The following is a 17,053-nucleotide window of genomic DNA, read 5'->3' as shown; positions in this document are numbered from 1 at the left end:
AGTATTTTCACGCGGAAGATTATAATGGTAAAATCCAATACATATTTTTTGTTTGGTCATAAGGAGGTTGTTGTAATTTTACTAGTATTTTAAGTTACTTTCACATTTGATTGAATTTGAGATACACTTTTGTATTCAAAATCAAATTTGAGTCATTTTTGGCAATTTCCCCTATAAACATTATACATTAAAAATTACTACATTGTACAATAAATAAAATAACAAAAAAAATTATGAAAATGTTGAAAACATATATTATTTGAAGATAAATTTTTAACACTAATTTAAACAACAAATTTAAACAGATTATTATGTGAACCAAATTATTAGCAAGATAAATTACACAACACAATTATAAAAATGTTAACCAATCCACATAAAATTAAAATTATACATCTAAAAATCTCTCTTAACACTAAAAACATTCAATTAATTTATAAATTTGTTTATTCAATTTAAAATAAAATCCATGTTGTTGTGCGAGAAATGATTTAGTATATTATTAAAAACTTATTGTAAAATAAGTTAAATATTTACTAAGTAGATGATGGTCCACACCTTGTGCAGAATAATATGTATATATATATCTAACAGAATTTAGTTATGATAATTTTTAAATACAAAATTTCAAATTATTAAATTAGTTATATTTTAAATTAATATTATCAATTATATAATTTAAATAGTCATATTGGTCATCAATGTATTATATATGTTTTTTGTTTCATATTAAATTTTTGGGATGTTGATTTTTGTTTTAAATCATTTTATAGTATTAATCAAGTTAGAAAACTTGGATTTGTAATCAAAAATTTATACAATTATTTGAAAAGTGATATATTAAATTAATTTAGAATTTAATAAAATTTACATTGTGTTACGGATAATTAATTCTAACTTATTTGAAGTTCTTCTTTTTGCAGTGAAATCGTTTAAAGGCTCAACATTCACAACTTCGCTAATAATGTCTAAAACATACAACATTAGAATGAACTGGTGAACAAACAGATCATAAGTAGGATACATAAAAACACACCTTTTGATATAATAATTTCACCGGCTATAGTTTCCTTTTCATATTGTCGTCCCAACATTTCTTTAAATTTCTTGAAATAATTATTTATAAACTCTTTCAAAAGAGCATCACAAGGTATGATTTTGTTCGTTTAACAAAAATTTATCTTTTTTTCAACAAAAAAATTATCTTAAAAGGCAGAGAATTCATCATTTACGGTATATCGCCAAAAGAACATTTATCAATAAAACTCCACCCATGGTAGATATAGAAGAGAATCAACAACAAGGAAATAAGTAGTCTCTGAATCCTCTGCAGCCCCAAAACTTTCAGCACCGGTGACAATGTTCTTTAGTTTTTCTTTCAGGTTTATCTATGATGGCAGAATCAACTAGATGGAGCAACTCTGGAGAAACATTTTGCATTGTATCCTTTGGTTTGGGTCTATGTGGGGACTGAACCGGCGGCAAGGTAAACTCTTACATAATTAATTTATACTTAATAAACATTATATATTATTAACAATTTAAAATTATAAAATTGGAGAAATAAACAAAAACAATAAATTGAAAAACATTACCTTTGTATTTTCTTAAATTAGACTTATATTATGTTAGTTAATATTTTATCATAGTTTTTCATACTTCCATATCTTAATATTTTAAGCTAATTTCATTTTTCTCATTTATATATTATTTACTATTTTGGTTTAGATGTATTATTTTGAATATTTGTGACTTTTTCATGTACAAATACAAATTAATTTATTTAGGAATATGAATATTTATATTTAAAATATATAAAATATTTAGCATAATTATCTAATTTATAGTCTATGACATATATTCAATGACGCTTTAATTTAAATATTAAGTTTAATATTGAAATAATATGTACTTAGATCAATACTTATAATAAGAATTAGATAACCATTAAAATAATAAATTATATTAACCTAATTATAATTTAATGTTGTAATAATCTGAATTTGGATCAATATTTCCAATTAGAATCGGAAACTTGGTTACAATATTAGCCATTAAAATTATAAGCTAAATATAAGATAAATCTAATTATCATAATATCAGTAGAATTTATTAATATCCATTGTTAGTACATATTTATTAATAACCTCAAATATCATAATAAAACATAACTCTAATATTACCCATTAAAATCATAAACTAAATATAAAAACATCATTACCGATACAATTCAACCAATAGAAAAATAGAATGAAGAATAAAGTTAATAAATTTTGCATTGAAACTCTAAAACGACACTTATTTTGCAACGAAAAAATTCTCTAAAACGACACTTAATATGAAACGGAGGGAGTATAAGATAAACCTAAGTATGATATATCAGTAAAATTCGTTAATATATATTGTTCATTTATTTATTTAATTAATAATCTCTAATATCATAATAAATAAATATACTTAAATAATATTTAAATAATAGTATATGGCCCTAGGGGTATATGGTGATCGGTATAATTTGTCAATATCTATTTATTAATTGATTATCTTATATATTATGATAAATGAATATACATTAAAATATTTTTAATAATATAAATTAATTAGACTAATAATTTATCTTAAAATCATGGAGAAGATGAATAAGCGAAATAACTTCTCAAATAATAAAATATATTAATTATCTTAAATATGATCAAGAAATATACAATAAAATAATTTTTAATAATATAAATTAATAGGACTAGTTGTTTATTCTAATATCATAGAGAAGATGATAAATAAGTGATACCATTTCTCAAATAATAGTATATATAAGAAATAAAATAGCTTAATTAATTTTAGTTATTTTCATATTTTGTAGTAATTGGTGTAATTATTGATATCTTTTTATAATAAATCAAATACTATATAGAAAATTGTAATCAGTCGAATAAGTATTTCAATATTCCGAAAATTTCATAAAATCAAGTATAACTATTCCATAGTTTTATTCATTGCATTTTGAAATCTTATACTAGCTAATTATTTTTTCCTCAATTTTGCAATAAACGATGTTTACCAACGAGAGCCTTAATATTCCAACCGAACTAATAGACAAAAGTTGTTGTACTTAGGGCTGCATATTTTATCAGTTAAATTTTTTTTAATTTGTTATTTGTTTCTGTTCGATTCGAAAAATCTGGATACATGTAAATCATCGAAGCAAAGCAAATATTAAAAGTCAATATCCGTTAAAAGCGAGTAAGCCACAAATACTAAGAATTTTGGAGTATGATATCTGATTCGCTCCGACTTTATACAAATAAATGTATATATATATAGTTTTATATGTATAATTTTATATAATTCTTATTTTTACATATAATTTTATTTAAAATATTAATTATAACAATATTTAATTAAGAAAGAAATAAAAATCTTTATTAAAACTACAACTTTTTCTAAAAAAATTGTTTTGTAAGAAAATTTGATTAATTTAAAAAAAACTAGATCTTGACCCGCGCGCCCGCGCGGGTGTATGTTTTCGGTTTAAAATGTTATGATTTATATTATTATAATTTAAGTTATATTATTGTTGTATTAAATATTTTATAATTATGGTGATACTAAAAGTGTGTATTTTTGTTAATCATATAGTTTGTCTGTGGTAGTGTATGGAAGTCCAAAATGTAATGAATTATCGAGTAAAGAAACTTTTTCCAAAAAATGTCGGTTTTTTGTTATTTTTAATAGATTAGATGGATTATTTAAATCTTTAATTGTATTCTATTATCTGCTTATTACAAAAATCTTTTTTATTTTCAACCATGTATTTCATGAAGAAGATTAAAAGAAAAACAAACCCAACATATATATGTAATTAGAAAGTTGTATACACTGAATTTTTTTTTTCCAGATATAAAATACAAATACATAAATAACTATGACTAATAACGCCATATTAAAAATTGTAAATTACGTATACATGTTTATATAAAATACACGTATATGATTTCATTTTTATATGAAAAAATTTACATATAAAAACAGGTATTTAATATATTTAAAATTGTTTATTCATAATTTAATTAATATTAACATAGAGATGGGCTTGGTTTGTAATACTTTTAATAGGATAGATATATTGAAGGCCCATATTGTAAAGTCCACTTGTGTAACCGTTTTTTTCCGGGAACTGTAACAAAAATACTGTCTTTACCGACACAAAGAACAAACTCGTTGTTGTGTTTCATACGATTGTCGGCGAAAAAAACTCTTTCTCTTCTTCGATCTTCAATTCCAAATCATGTTTGAGAATATCAAAGTTAGATCTGCTCAAAAAAATTAGAGGAATTCTGTTAGAGTTCGATGTTAATAGTTTACAGAAGGTAATATCTTTAACCCTAATTGAACTTTTCAATTTCAAATTTGTTTTTTTTTTTGTGAATCGGTAAGTTATTTCAAGTTCTTGAAGTCAATTTTCTTCTTTAAATGCAGATGTAAGCCTCGATCTGCAGATCAAGGCAGGGTTCAAGACCATACTCAGATATTCCGTCGATTATGCATGTCGAGAAGCAGAGAGAACCCCGAGCAAATTACCTCATTTGGTTCCCAATCACTCAGATACCACTACTTTTATCTTGACATTGATAGGTGAAGTGAATTGACTTGGGTCCATAGTGAGCTCCTTGTAGGAGTTGCGCTAAGGTAAAGTAAAGATCCTGTTTTTTTTTTGAGATTTTGCTATGCGAAAGTACTGATGAAAGTTCTTGTTTTTGGTGGGTATTTAGGGAGAAAATCAGCTATATAGACCAAGAAAAGATATGTTAGTGAGATCTGCAGAGCAAGATGATATAGAAGTTCAAAAGCATCAAATGGCAGAACATTGTGAGAAGAACTGTGAGAAGCAATGTGACTACGAAATCAAGTATGCTGATCTTAGCTCTTCCCTTGGTGTTCTCATCAACGATGAGTTTGATATCAATCTCCAGAACGGATCAGTTGCCGACTTGTATATATTGTTTTCAGGTAACCATTTCTCTTACTTTTAACTATGTCTGACTTTCTTACTTAATATCGTTTCATAAGTTTTGTGATTGCTACTTTAAGGTGTGGATATGATCAGCAAGGTCTACTGTTGAACACGCTGGTAAAAACAGACGGGATAATTGGTCTAAGCAGAGCTACAATTAGCTTGCCTTCTCAACTTGCAAGCCGAGGTATCATCAGCAATGTGGTTGGCCACTGCTTTCCCTCTGATTTGAACGTCAAGGCTATATCATCATTGGAAGTGATTTGATTCCCTCACACGAAATCACATGGGTTCCTATACTTCACCATTCTCAATTGTAAGTACCGACGCAATGGGAAACTTGAAATCTCTGTAATTTTTTTTTTTTCCAAAAAGTTTGAACCTTTGTCATTCACATAGTCAAACAATGTTTGCATTTTTGGGAGCTTTCAGGGAAGTTTATCAGATGCAAGTTTCAAAAGACATCTATGAAATTGAAGAAGAGCTGAAGCAATTGAAAGAGTGTGTTTGAAGATAAGTCCCTAACTGTTTGTATGTTTGGTTGTCTTAAAAATGAGTTACTATTTGTAACTAAAATATAATTTGTAAATATATTAATGTTTACAATTGCTGTGTAGGTTCTGCAGTGGGCTCTTTAGAGGATAAAGCTTTTTTACTTCAGTGAAGACATGAGAGACAGACACAACCCTTCTCAATATGTCATCAAGTAAGTCCATTTTAGTAATAGCTTGAATAAAAATTGTAGAAATTAGGCATCAAACTGAAACTGATATGCGTAGAAGATTGAATGAAGTGTGGTCTTTTATGATGGTTTTGTTGATTGAGTGTTTATTGTTCTGAAAAACAAAAGAAAATTTAAAGAATCAAAAAACAATAGAAACTGTTATGTTTATTGTTCTGAAAAAACTGCAAATTAGAAGAAAGTATGCTTAGTTGTGATTCTGACTCGGGAAACAGTAAATAAGCATGTCTTGTTTTATCAGATGCAAGTTTCAAAAGACTTCTATGTATGCGAAGAAGAGCTGAAGCAATTGAAAGAGTGTGTTTGAAGATAAGTTCCTAACTGTTTGTATGTTTGGTTGTCTTAAAAATGAGTTACTCTTTGTAACTAAAATATAATTTGTAAATATATTAATGTTTACAATTGCTGTGTAGGTTCTGCAGTGGGGTCTTTAGAGGATAAAACTTTTTTACTTTAGTGAAGACATGGGAGACAGACACAACCCTTCTCAATATGTAATCAAGTAAGTCCATTTTAGTAATAGCTTGAATAAAAATTGTAGAAATTAGGCATCGAACTGAAACTGATATGCGTAGAAGATTGAATGAAGTGTGGTCTTTTATGATGGTTTTGTTGATTGAGTGTTTATTGTTCTGAAAAACAAAAGCAAATTTTAAGAATCGAAAAACAATAGAAACTGTTTGTTTTTTGTTCTGAAAAACTGCAAATTAGAAGAAAGTGTGCTTAGTTGTGATTCTGACTCGGGAAACAGTAAATAAGCATGTCTTGTTTGTAAAGCTTTCAAACCTGCATTTGATAAAAAGTAAACAAAAAGACTTAATTACGCATATTTAAATCAAAAAATAAATATATGACAACTTAGGAGAAAAATATTACCTAGTCATTCATACTATTCAAGGTTATCAAAAATTTCTTTGAAGACAACATTGGTAGTTTTCTTTTGAGGTTTACCATTTTTGTCCACAGCTAGAATTTTCAATCCTCTTTTTGAAGTTACCCTAGAAACAGCCACGTAGAGTTGTCCGTGTGAAAACACAGGTCTTGGTAGAAAAATACCAACCTGGGATAGTGATTGTCCTTGGCTTTTGTTTATAGTAACAGCAAAAGCCACTGCTAGAGGCAATTGCCTTCTGCGCATCTTAAAAGGCAGTCGAGTATCTGATGGTGTTATCAACAATCTAGGAATATATACTGTAGTTCCAACTTTTTCTCCAGTTATAATCCTAGCTTGAACAATATGGTTCATGAGTTGAGTGATCTGTAGTCTCGTGCCGTTCATTAACCCAGCAGAAGGCTGACAGTTTCGCAGAACCATGACCGGACAACCAACCTTCAATCTAAGCCTATGATTCGGTAAACCAGAAACCTTAATTGTGTTAAGAAAATCAGGTCCTAGTGCTTCATTGTTTACCGACCCCTTGTCTCTCGGGTCTATACTATCAGCACTGTAGTAAATCTTCTCATCACCTGAAATCGAAACTCAATTATTAGTACATATCTTGTATGCATGTAGAGCAAAAAAGGTTACTGTAAATAACTCATTTACCATCCAGCCGATCCAGCATGTACTCGTTAATCATATTGACATCTTCATTAGTCGGACATAGGATAGCTCTCTCTTGGAAAAACTTGGCCTCTTTCTTTTCATGTAGAGAAGCAGTATCCCCATAAATGGATGTGCTGATTGCTTCTATAGGATCTTCGGAGTCTGTAATAAGAAATTCTGATGGAATATCGATCTCCGCTTCACCATCATTAGGCTCTGAAAGTTTTCCATCCCCAATTTTCAATATCCAATTTTCATCGGCAAAAGCTGCAAAACAGATGCAAATGTAGCTTAGCTAATGCCTTAAAGTACTGATAAAAGATAAATAAATTATTTTAAATATGAAAACACACCTCCAAAGTCTGGTTCTGAAATCAACGTAGGAGATGGCACTTCTTGATTTTCAGGACCCAAAGAAAAGTCAATGTTTGTAATGTCTTTCAAAATACTTGATGTCCCTTTCCTTCCACGCTTAAGAGGCAACTTGATCGATGAGTTCTCCTTTGTTTTTTGCAGGATTGATGCTAAAGGGGTGAAGGGCATATCAGTGATAGCTGTAAAGCTCCTAGAATAAAGAAAACAGGTAATAGTTCAAACTTACATGATTGGGTTCTCAAGTCTTTCTTCTGACTTGCTGTCCTTGAGAGTTGTTTATCTCGTGCTAAAAAAAATTCACATGTATTTAAAATTCGTGTTAGTTTTTAAATACATTTAAAATCATTTGGCATTGAAAAACAGAAATACTTACGTTTGTTGTTTTGTTTTCTCTGCTCAAATGAGAGAGCAGTTGACAATGGGTTCTGTGGGTGCAGGGCTTGAGCTGAACAAAAGAGAAAAGGTGTTATCTTTTCAATGCCTGAAACTCATGCCTCAACATTCTCTATACAAAGCAAAAGGTAATATTACTCAGCTTACATGTCAAATACGTCAAACAGCTGCTCTGTTTTGGCGAGTCTGATGTTTGGTTAGTCAAAATATCAACTCCTGTTAGGAAAATACAGAGATCCATGTTAGAGCCATACCACATATATATATTTGTACAAAGACTCAATATTGGGTTTGTCAATATGTTACCAAGTACACATCTCCTTTTATTTCTTGGTGTCTGAGGTGATAACATGCTGATTTGCTGATATAATGAATGTGTATTAGGTGCGACATTCCTTCCTTCAATAGCCTCATACAGCCTGTAATAGATTGACCTCAATGGAATGTCTTGTTTTGTTTCTACGTTTGAACAAAATTGCTTGAATGTTCTCTTATCCTTCAAGGTTTCTGGAGTGATATTGTTCTTAGCTGGAACTGCATGATGATAATCTGTTTTCTTCCTCTTCATAGTCTGACTTTTTTTTTTTTTTGTGAAAAGGTGATTGTAATCGAGAGAAAGAGTGGGAGAATTCGGAAGAAGAGTTATTGTTTTTGGTGTGAAAATCCAAAATGGGATATTCAATAACCTAAAAATAAGGAATATAGTTATTTGTTTATACTATAGATATGGAAGGGAATATATTTGTTAATATTCTGGAACATGAATTGACATAAGTGGTATTATTTTTTTTAGAGAAGTTATGGTCGTATTTTTTTTTTGTTTTAAGATTTGTTCTAAAAAGATGTGATTTTAGGTACAAATATGTTCTGAATAGTCTATATTAAGATAGATTAGTGAAACTTATTTCGCTTTGAAATCCCGAACTGTAATGTTTTTTTTTATTAGTTTTAAGATTTGTTCTTGAGTGTAATTTTAGGTACTAATATGTTCATGTTTTTAATAAACAGGTCGATGATAATCATGTTAAGGATTTTCGAGTTAAGCTTGATCTTCAATTATCAGATTTTTAAGGATCCTAAGGTATGTCAAAATCACACTATATTATGTATATAGTTAGAAACTGCTAGGACTGAAAGGCGAAATAGTTTGTTTCAGGGAGATTAAAAATAGATTAGTGACAGGTTAAATTTATTGATTTCCTATTATGTATATAGTTAGAAACTGGTAGGATATGTAAATCACAGAATTTATATAGATTAACGTGATATTATAATATGAAAAGCACAAACCAAGATAAAAAATAGAAAACACCAAAATTTATTAGAAGCATAAATAGGAAAACAAAGTACCAGAATATGAAAAAATCAAAGCAAAAACCAAGATAAAAATAGATAAAACCAAAAACAAATGAAAAACATTCTTCAGCATTGCTACTCTTCCTTCTCCTTTTCGATTTTGATGGAGCTGCAAATCTTTTTCGAAGTACAAGTTACATCTGGGGTATTATCATCTTGCTCCTTACGTTTTGCAGCAGGAGTTGCAGTCTTCTGAATCATTCTGGTTGTTTCCTTCCAGCATGAACACCTAATACACAAAAATTATAAAATCACGGCTCTATAATATACAAAATAAAATATATATTACATTGTATGTATAATGTAAATAACAAACTCACAACTTCAGAAGACATGGCAGAAGAAGATGTGCCAATCATTGAGGATGGCTCGGAAGCTGATTCAACTTTCAGAACGTGATCTCCAGACCAGACCTCAAGAACTTTAAATGTGTCTGCCCCATCCCTCACATTGTCAGAGGAAACAGCAATGCCAAAACAATAAGATTTTCCTTCTAAAGCTTTAATAGGTTCTGGTAGGAGCTCAGGATCTTCAATCTGTGTTAAAGTGTTCATTAGGGTCTGTGCATATTAAATGTAAAACTTAAGAGCAGAAACCAAAAGTACCTCATCATATGAGCCATCCCACAGATCAACAGCTTCATGTCCAACAATGGTCTGAGCAACTGTGTTCAGCAAAATCAACTTACATGTTTCTGTGTCATCCTTCACAATCAAATGAAGCTTGAACCTATTCAATTTCACGCATTAAATATTAAGTGGTGTAAAATAAAAGTGAAAAATTGAACAAATAATTAGAGACTCGAAAATGTGAGCTTACACAGGTATCACTTCAGTGATCTTAATTTTGCAGTGCTCACAAAACCAAAGTTGCTTGTCATCAAGGTTCGACCTTGAATGAACACTCTGTTTAAGTTTTATTGCACGATGTTTGCAACCTTTATGCCCAAAGTAGAACCATGCCCAATCAGTGTCAACAGCTTCAACTGAGCAAATGATCTTGCAGTTGTCAATCTGAGAAAATATGTGAATATTTAAAATTAGTGCCTCTTTTTTCACCAATATATTGAATAAATAAAATATATTTTCTATGAATATAACCTGATTTGAAACAAAGAGTTCCGAAATCTCCTTGATCTCAAGCTTGTCCCAGTCATCCTCTTTCAAAACCAGTGTTTCTTTTTTACCATTCTGCTCAATAAGAGCAAGAGGAAGCTCGTCTCCCACCAGTCTATAGATATATATAGACATTAGCAACTGTATAAGGAAATATAGATTTAAGTAAAACACAGATTAGTGAAACTTACTTCTCCTTGAACTGTAATACTTCTTCCATAGTTGGATCAAGATAAACAATGGATGCATCAAAAGCATTTGTGATTTGCACCTCACCTATTAATACTCAGATACAATTAAGCACATAAAAAGAAGACAATAAAATGAATTCGTTTTGAAAATTATACCTTGGTAAAAACTGATTTTGGCAAACCTGATCAAACAGATCAGAGTTTTCTCACGCTCAGCATAAGGCTCCAATTGCTCTGCATATTTTCCCCATAAACAACATGCAAGATCCTTGCCACTATAAAACAAAGTTGTTAGATCAATGAAATAAAAAAAATATTGTATTGCAAGCCAGAAACAATTGAAACTAAAACTTACTTGGCATCAACCAAACGAAATGCCACTTTCTTCCGGTCCTTTCCTTTAACCTGGACGACTTGAACAGGTTGAAGTTTCACGATTTTCCCCATAACATCTTGAAGATGAAAAAGTACACATTAGTATACAGAAGAACAATGAAATCCAGAAACATAAGCTAAATCTCTGAAACATTAACATATAGATATTACCAATAAGGAAGTGGGACCTTATGGTCCCATCAATGATGTCTTTGTAGTTGGCAAGAGATAGGAAGATGCTATCTTCAATAAGGTCAGAACTCATAATCGAAGTTTCATCAGTAAGTGTTATCTTGTATGGATGGTTTGTTGGACGATACTGGCCTGATGTTTGTGAAAGAGAAAACGTTGTTATGACACGCCATTTTCCCAAGGGTAGTTTCCGCTGGACACTCAAAACATGATTCCTTTTGCAAGAAGCACCAATCTTGACACCCTACAAAAGAAACAAAACATAATGTAAGCAACACATATTAACGAAGACAACATCAAAGACTGTATGTGTTTTTAAACTCACATGTGCATCGACCAGAACCATTTGAAGAGTCTCTCCACCAAAACCAGTGTTTTGCATCCACGAATGTAGCACTTTCACTTCAGACCGCCATTTAGTCTTGAATGGTTTCAAGTCTTTCACAGGCACAATACTCAAGTTCTTAGACATTTTTGTGTTGGTTTAGATCGCAAAATGAATGATGTGATTGATCGTAGAATGAGAGCTCTATATATAGTTACTTAGAGGTAGGTAAATCTAAACTAATAACTATAAAACTTGATGAGCAAGTCGTTTAAGATAAGGAATATATTTAATATTCGAATATTTTGTATAGATTTTTGTGGTTACAATTTTGTTCACGTATTTAAGGAGGTTTAGATATTTGATATCGAAAATTAATTTGTGATTAATGCAAACTATATTATCGTGATTAGCAAGTATTATGATATCGTTTGAGATAAGGAATATATTTAATATTCGAATATTTTGTATAGATTTTTGTGGTTACAATTTTGTTAACGTATTTAGGGAGGTTTAGATATTTGATATCGAAAATTAAATTGTGATTAATGCAAGTATTTTGATTATGATATCAATTATAAATCCGAGACCTTAAATATAGGAGATAATTATGTTAAGTATTTAAGATATTAAAGATTTGAAGAGTAGTTACTTGATTTGTTAACAAATTTGAAGGAATTGGTTTTAATTTCCGATTTTTTCTGTGATTAATGCAAACTATATTATCGTGATTAGCAAGTATTATGATATCGTTTGAGATAAGGAATATATTTAATATTCGAATATTTTGTATAGATTTTTGTGGTTACAATTTTGTTAACGTATTTAGGGAGGTTTAGATATTTGATATCGAAAATTAAATTGTGATTAATGCAAGTATTTTGATTATGATATCAGTTATAAATCCGAGACCTTAAATATAGGAGATAATTATGTTAAGTATTTAAGATATTAAAGATTTGAAGAGTAGTTACTTGATTTGTTAACAAATTTGAAGGAATTGGTTTTAATTTCCGATTTTTTCTGAATTGACAGGTGCAAGGAAAATCAAGGCTATATTTAAGATATTTAATAAATATATAAATAAGAAAACCGAATGATTTTCCTTCAAATTGAATTTGAAAAACCAACTGGTTTTGCTTCGAAATATATCATGTACGAAATCAAATATTGGTATATATAGTCATATAGTAATAATTCTAATCATCGTATTCATTTCTAGTCATATAATAGTCTAGATAGTCTAGATTTGTGGTCATGTAAAATTTAATTATGCGTCCAATTATATGGTTAGATATTATAGATGGTTTGAAATTACAAAAGTGAGCTGGTTAAAGATGGTTAAATAAAATACAATTAAGCCCAGATATAAGTTGAATTTAGATGTCGTAGCCCATTTAGAATTAGAACCAAAACGTGATGATGGGCTGAGAATTCGAAAATTGTCTTTAATTAAAGCAGTGGCATACAGACGTAAATAATGAGGTGAAGTCAGGGTTAATTCTTATTTGTACTTCACTTTTAATAGGATAGATATGGACCATATAATCTTTTACTTTCTATTTTTATAAGTAAAAATAGCTTTTGAAAACAAATTTGTATAGTTTCTGTTGAAAATTTACTTGTGCTGAACAAAGTGGATAAGATGTAAAAATCCGTAAATATTTGCAAATATCCAAAGAAATTTCGGATATCAATATTTCTCTGAAGCAAAAAAACAAAAAAAAATAGATATCCATATAATACAAAAAAGATCATAGATACTAAAATTATGGTATTATTTGATATGTGCTCGCCCCTAACAGTACTTACCACTCTAATTGATGTTTGGGATCTTTAACACTCCAACTACTCACATGTTTACACAAATTCTAAGGTATACTAAAATAAAATAATATCTTGATACAAAGTATGTATGAAAATAGTTTTGGTATCAGCAAAATTGGATCCGTAAGTGTATAATTTGCAAATATAGGTGCTCATGCTGCATGTGTATATTATACAGACATAGATTTAGGGGTTTGAGTGTGTCACGTGAACAATCCTAAATTACTAAATAATCAAGAATGATAAATACTGTATATAATACGCCTATAGCAATGTGAAGGCCTGAAGGGAGTATATACCTTTCTCGATTCCTTCGTGCTTCTACTTTTGCAATTTTTTCACAATTGTTTCACACTTTTCGAGGACGCGAATTTTTCCATGTAATCAGATGGATTATTTATATACAATTTTTCTTTCAGTTCTCCATATAAGAATTTCATGCCTAGATCGTTTTTACGTCCATGTTTAGATCAAAATGGTGTAGTAGCGAATCCAAATTAGCAATGAAAGAAAAGAGTACATCTTAATCAATCTCATACCTTTGATGTATATACTTTTCTACCAATAATAATATATCTTCGTCATCATACTTTTGATATATTTTTTGGTTACTAACCTCACTTTGTATTTATAATCAAATATTTATCTTGGCGCATTCTAAATTGGATAAACTCCATGATCTGATTGTTCATCTCTATGCATTTGATTATCATTTAGTTATTCAATATCATATTCTTTATTCACACTTGACTATTAAGCATCATATTTGTTGTTTACACCTGATAACTCAGGTTTATAAACTTAATCAAAATATAAATTTTCATCAATCCTGGCCTATCATAAATCCAAGTTGACATTTCATGTTGAGGTTCCATAAGAAACGAAAAATATAAACAGTAATACTAATAATGCATTTTGTTTGGACAAACGTAATATTCTTAGAGATGTATGGTCGCCGATTTTTCGGATCAAAACACCAACCTTTTTATGTACTCCCTCCGTTTCTTAAAGAGTGTCGTTGTGACATTTTTCACACAGATTAAGAAAGTTGTTGAAATATATGTAAGTTGTAATTAATTATACCTTTTTGACCAATAGTATTTTAGATAAATAAAATTATTTATAAAATCAATGCAGTTTGCAATTAATTTTCAGCTGAAAGTTAATATAATTTACATTGGAATTGTAAAGTGACACTCTTTGTGTAACAAAAAAATGAGCTCAGAGTGACACTTATTATGAAAGAGTATTTCATAGCAGATAAACAATTATTATTCATACATTCTTTGCGGAAAACGTTCATATGTTTTTTTATTAAGTTGTTTGGAAGAAAAAATGTCAGGATAATTAAATGATGATATTAATCATAGATTTAGTTGAAAATAAATATACAAAAATGTAATTTCGATTGTTTATTTTAGTTAATTGTCACCTGTTTGAAACTGTTCATTCCAATAACTAGAATGTAACCAACAGTTGTTGAAATTTTGTTAGATCGCTTTCACTGAAATTGCTACGCTTTTTCTTCGTAGGTCCCGTAGTCACCACTCACCACCATTCACCAGCAGTAGCACTCAGTGCGTATTACTCCTTACTAGAGATAATTTATTATACGTTAAATCAAGTTTTTTTTTTTGCTTAAATTAAATCAAGTTTTTTGTTATTGTTATTTAAATAATATCCTTATCAATCTCACATCCCTCCCCAATGCTAAATACTTGATTACAAAACACGTCATATCACATTTAAACACTTGCCGGTCCACTTTTGTAATGTTAGTTTGACTAGCAAAACTTCATCATAAACACAAAGAAAAAAAATATTTGAGCATTAACAACTCTGAAAAAATCATATCATTTGAATCTGTAATTTCATTTCAAAACTGGGTCCAGTAATTAATATAATTATTTATCAAAATAATAATTTCGTTGGACAGCAAACTTTGCAGTTATGGGTCAGTACCCAACTGCAACAAAACAACACATGGTCTCTCAGATCTCTTCTACATCTGTCTCTCCCGTCAATATCACTTATTATTAAAGTATCTTGATTTGGTTAGATTGTTATTAAAAATTAAGAAATATGAAAATAGTTAATACATTAATCGCGGTTTTGAGTGGGAAAGAGCAGATGTGGACACGTGGTGGGATATGATTGGTGAAAGGAACAGTCAAAGGCAACAAAGAATAGACTGAGGATAGATCGAGGCTTACAGTCAAAGCAAGACACTGTCATGGTCAAGTGTCTAGCTGGAGCTTTTGCTTGTGGTCCCCACTCTCTCTCTCCGCTTTTTCTCTTTTCTCTTTTCTATTTAAATTTCGTTTATTCTCTAAGTATAGTATTTACTATACTTTTCTATTTATACAATTTTATTTTTGTGTTCTAATAATAATCCACGAAATTAAGAAATTAAATTTTAACTTCCGTAAAGACTTGTGGATGTTAGCAAGATAATTATATATTCAAAATTTGTTTATCATTTATAACAATTTTTTGGTTATTGAAAAGATAAGAATTTGTATTTAAAGATATACTAAAAGGGCAGTATTTGTTTAGCAAAATCGAGAATTGATGGTGTTAATAACAATGTTAAAAGGTAAAATAAAATGATTAATTAAGTAAACAAAACATAGAAATTAACGTCGCACGTGTCCGACCTGTACGGGTTACTCTTCCCCGTGGGTGTTTGGAGCTTAGTGAAACTTATCTAAGCTTTTTTGACTATGTGCGCGATTTTCTCTGCTCTTGTATTTACCGTTTTACCCTCCTTTTTAAAACTTGGAAAAGTATTATCCTTAGTTAGCGTGGATACTAAGAAAAAAATAAAGCTAACAAGAGGATTTAGAATTTCACTGTTGTCTTTTGACTAATTAAAGAATATTCCAGTTTTATATCCAAAACCCTTGTCACGAAAAAATTAAACTAATTTATCTACACAATAAAGTTATGATTCTTCACTCTTTAGACCAATAGCATCTTCTCTATAGTAGTATTATTTTAGGGAACAACTTTATTAATTTTTTTATTACGATTGGTTGTTTTAAGATTTTTTTATTTAGTAATAACTCTTGTGTTATTTTTATACTCATTTATTTTTACTTTTTTTGATAAAAATATATTTTTTTTTTATTTTTATTGAGGTGTAAAGTTAATATACATAAATTAAGAAAATATAAATATTCAATATATTTTATTTCTAAAAATATGATTAAATAGAAATTATTAAATTTACAAAATTTATGTTTATTATGTATATGATCATAAATTTAAAATGGCAATAATTTTTTATTTAACAGTTGAAAGTTTAATTATTTTGAAACAAAAATAAAAAAATATGTTACACAGGGAGTATTTGGTTATTGGTTCTATTTTCACTTAAATATATAATTTAGTATTATATTAAATGAGGTAATCTTTAAAATATAAGTGAAAAAACTAAAAACCATTAGAGCTGATCTAAAAAGAACTTTATAAAGCTAGGGACAAAACTGGGAATCTAAAAGTAACCAGGTGAGTTTTTCAATGGTAAAAGGAAGTAAATAAATAAAATAAAATAGTGAAACGGAGAGGTGGGAGCATGTGGTGGAGCTTGCACGTGTGGTGCG

General features: G+C 29.3%; 1 long non-coding RNA gene across 9 annotated transcripts; it reads left to right on the top strand.

Moving 5' to 3' along the window:
- The first annotated feature begins 927 nt into the window (after positions 1-927).
- LOC108840705 (uncharacterized) lies at positions 928-15,872 on the top strand. Of its 9 annotated transcripts, none has more exons than XR_008942012.1 (11): positions 928-1,486; positions 4,477-4,686; positions 4,770-5,007; positions 5,089-5,327; positions 5,444-5,717; positions 5,995-6,255; positions 7,816-7,882; positions 8,112-8,195; positions 8,666-8,721; positions 9,076-9,148; positions 14,981-15,872. It is a non-coding gene; the product is annotated as an uncharacterized LOC108840705 (long non-coding RNA). The 9 variants fall into 9 exon arrangements; XR_008942009.1 differs by lacking the exon at positions 14,981-15,872 and adding an exon at positions 12,657-12,845; XR_008942010.1 differs by lacking the exons at positions 8,666-8,721; positions 14,981-15,872 and adding an exon at positions 12,657-12,843 and having other exon boundaries at positions 5,995-6,050; positions 6,167-6,255.
- Positions 15,873-17,053: the final 1,181 nt, after the last annotated feature.

This window comes from Raphanus sativus, chromosome 2 (genome assembly GCF_000801105.2).
Source record: "Raphanus sativus cultivar WK10039 chromosome 2, ASM80110v3, whole genome shotgun sequence".
NCBI classification, from domain to species: Eukaryota; Viridiplantae; Streptophyta; class Magnoliopsida; order Brassicales; family Brassicaceae; genus Raphanus; species Raphanus sativus.
This window is presented reverse-complemented; position numbering and strand designations above follow the sequence as displayed.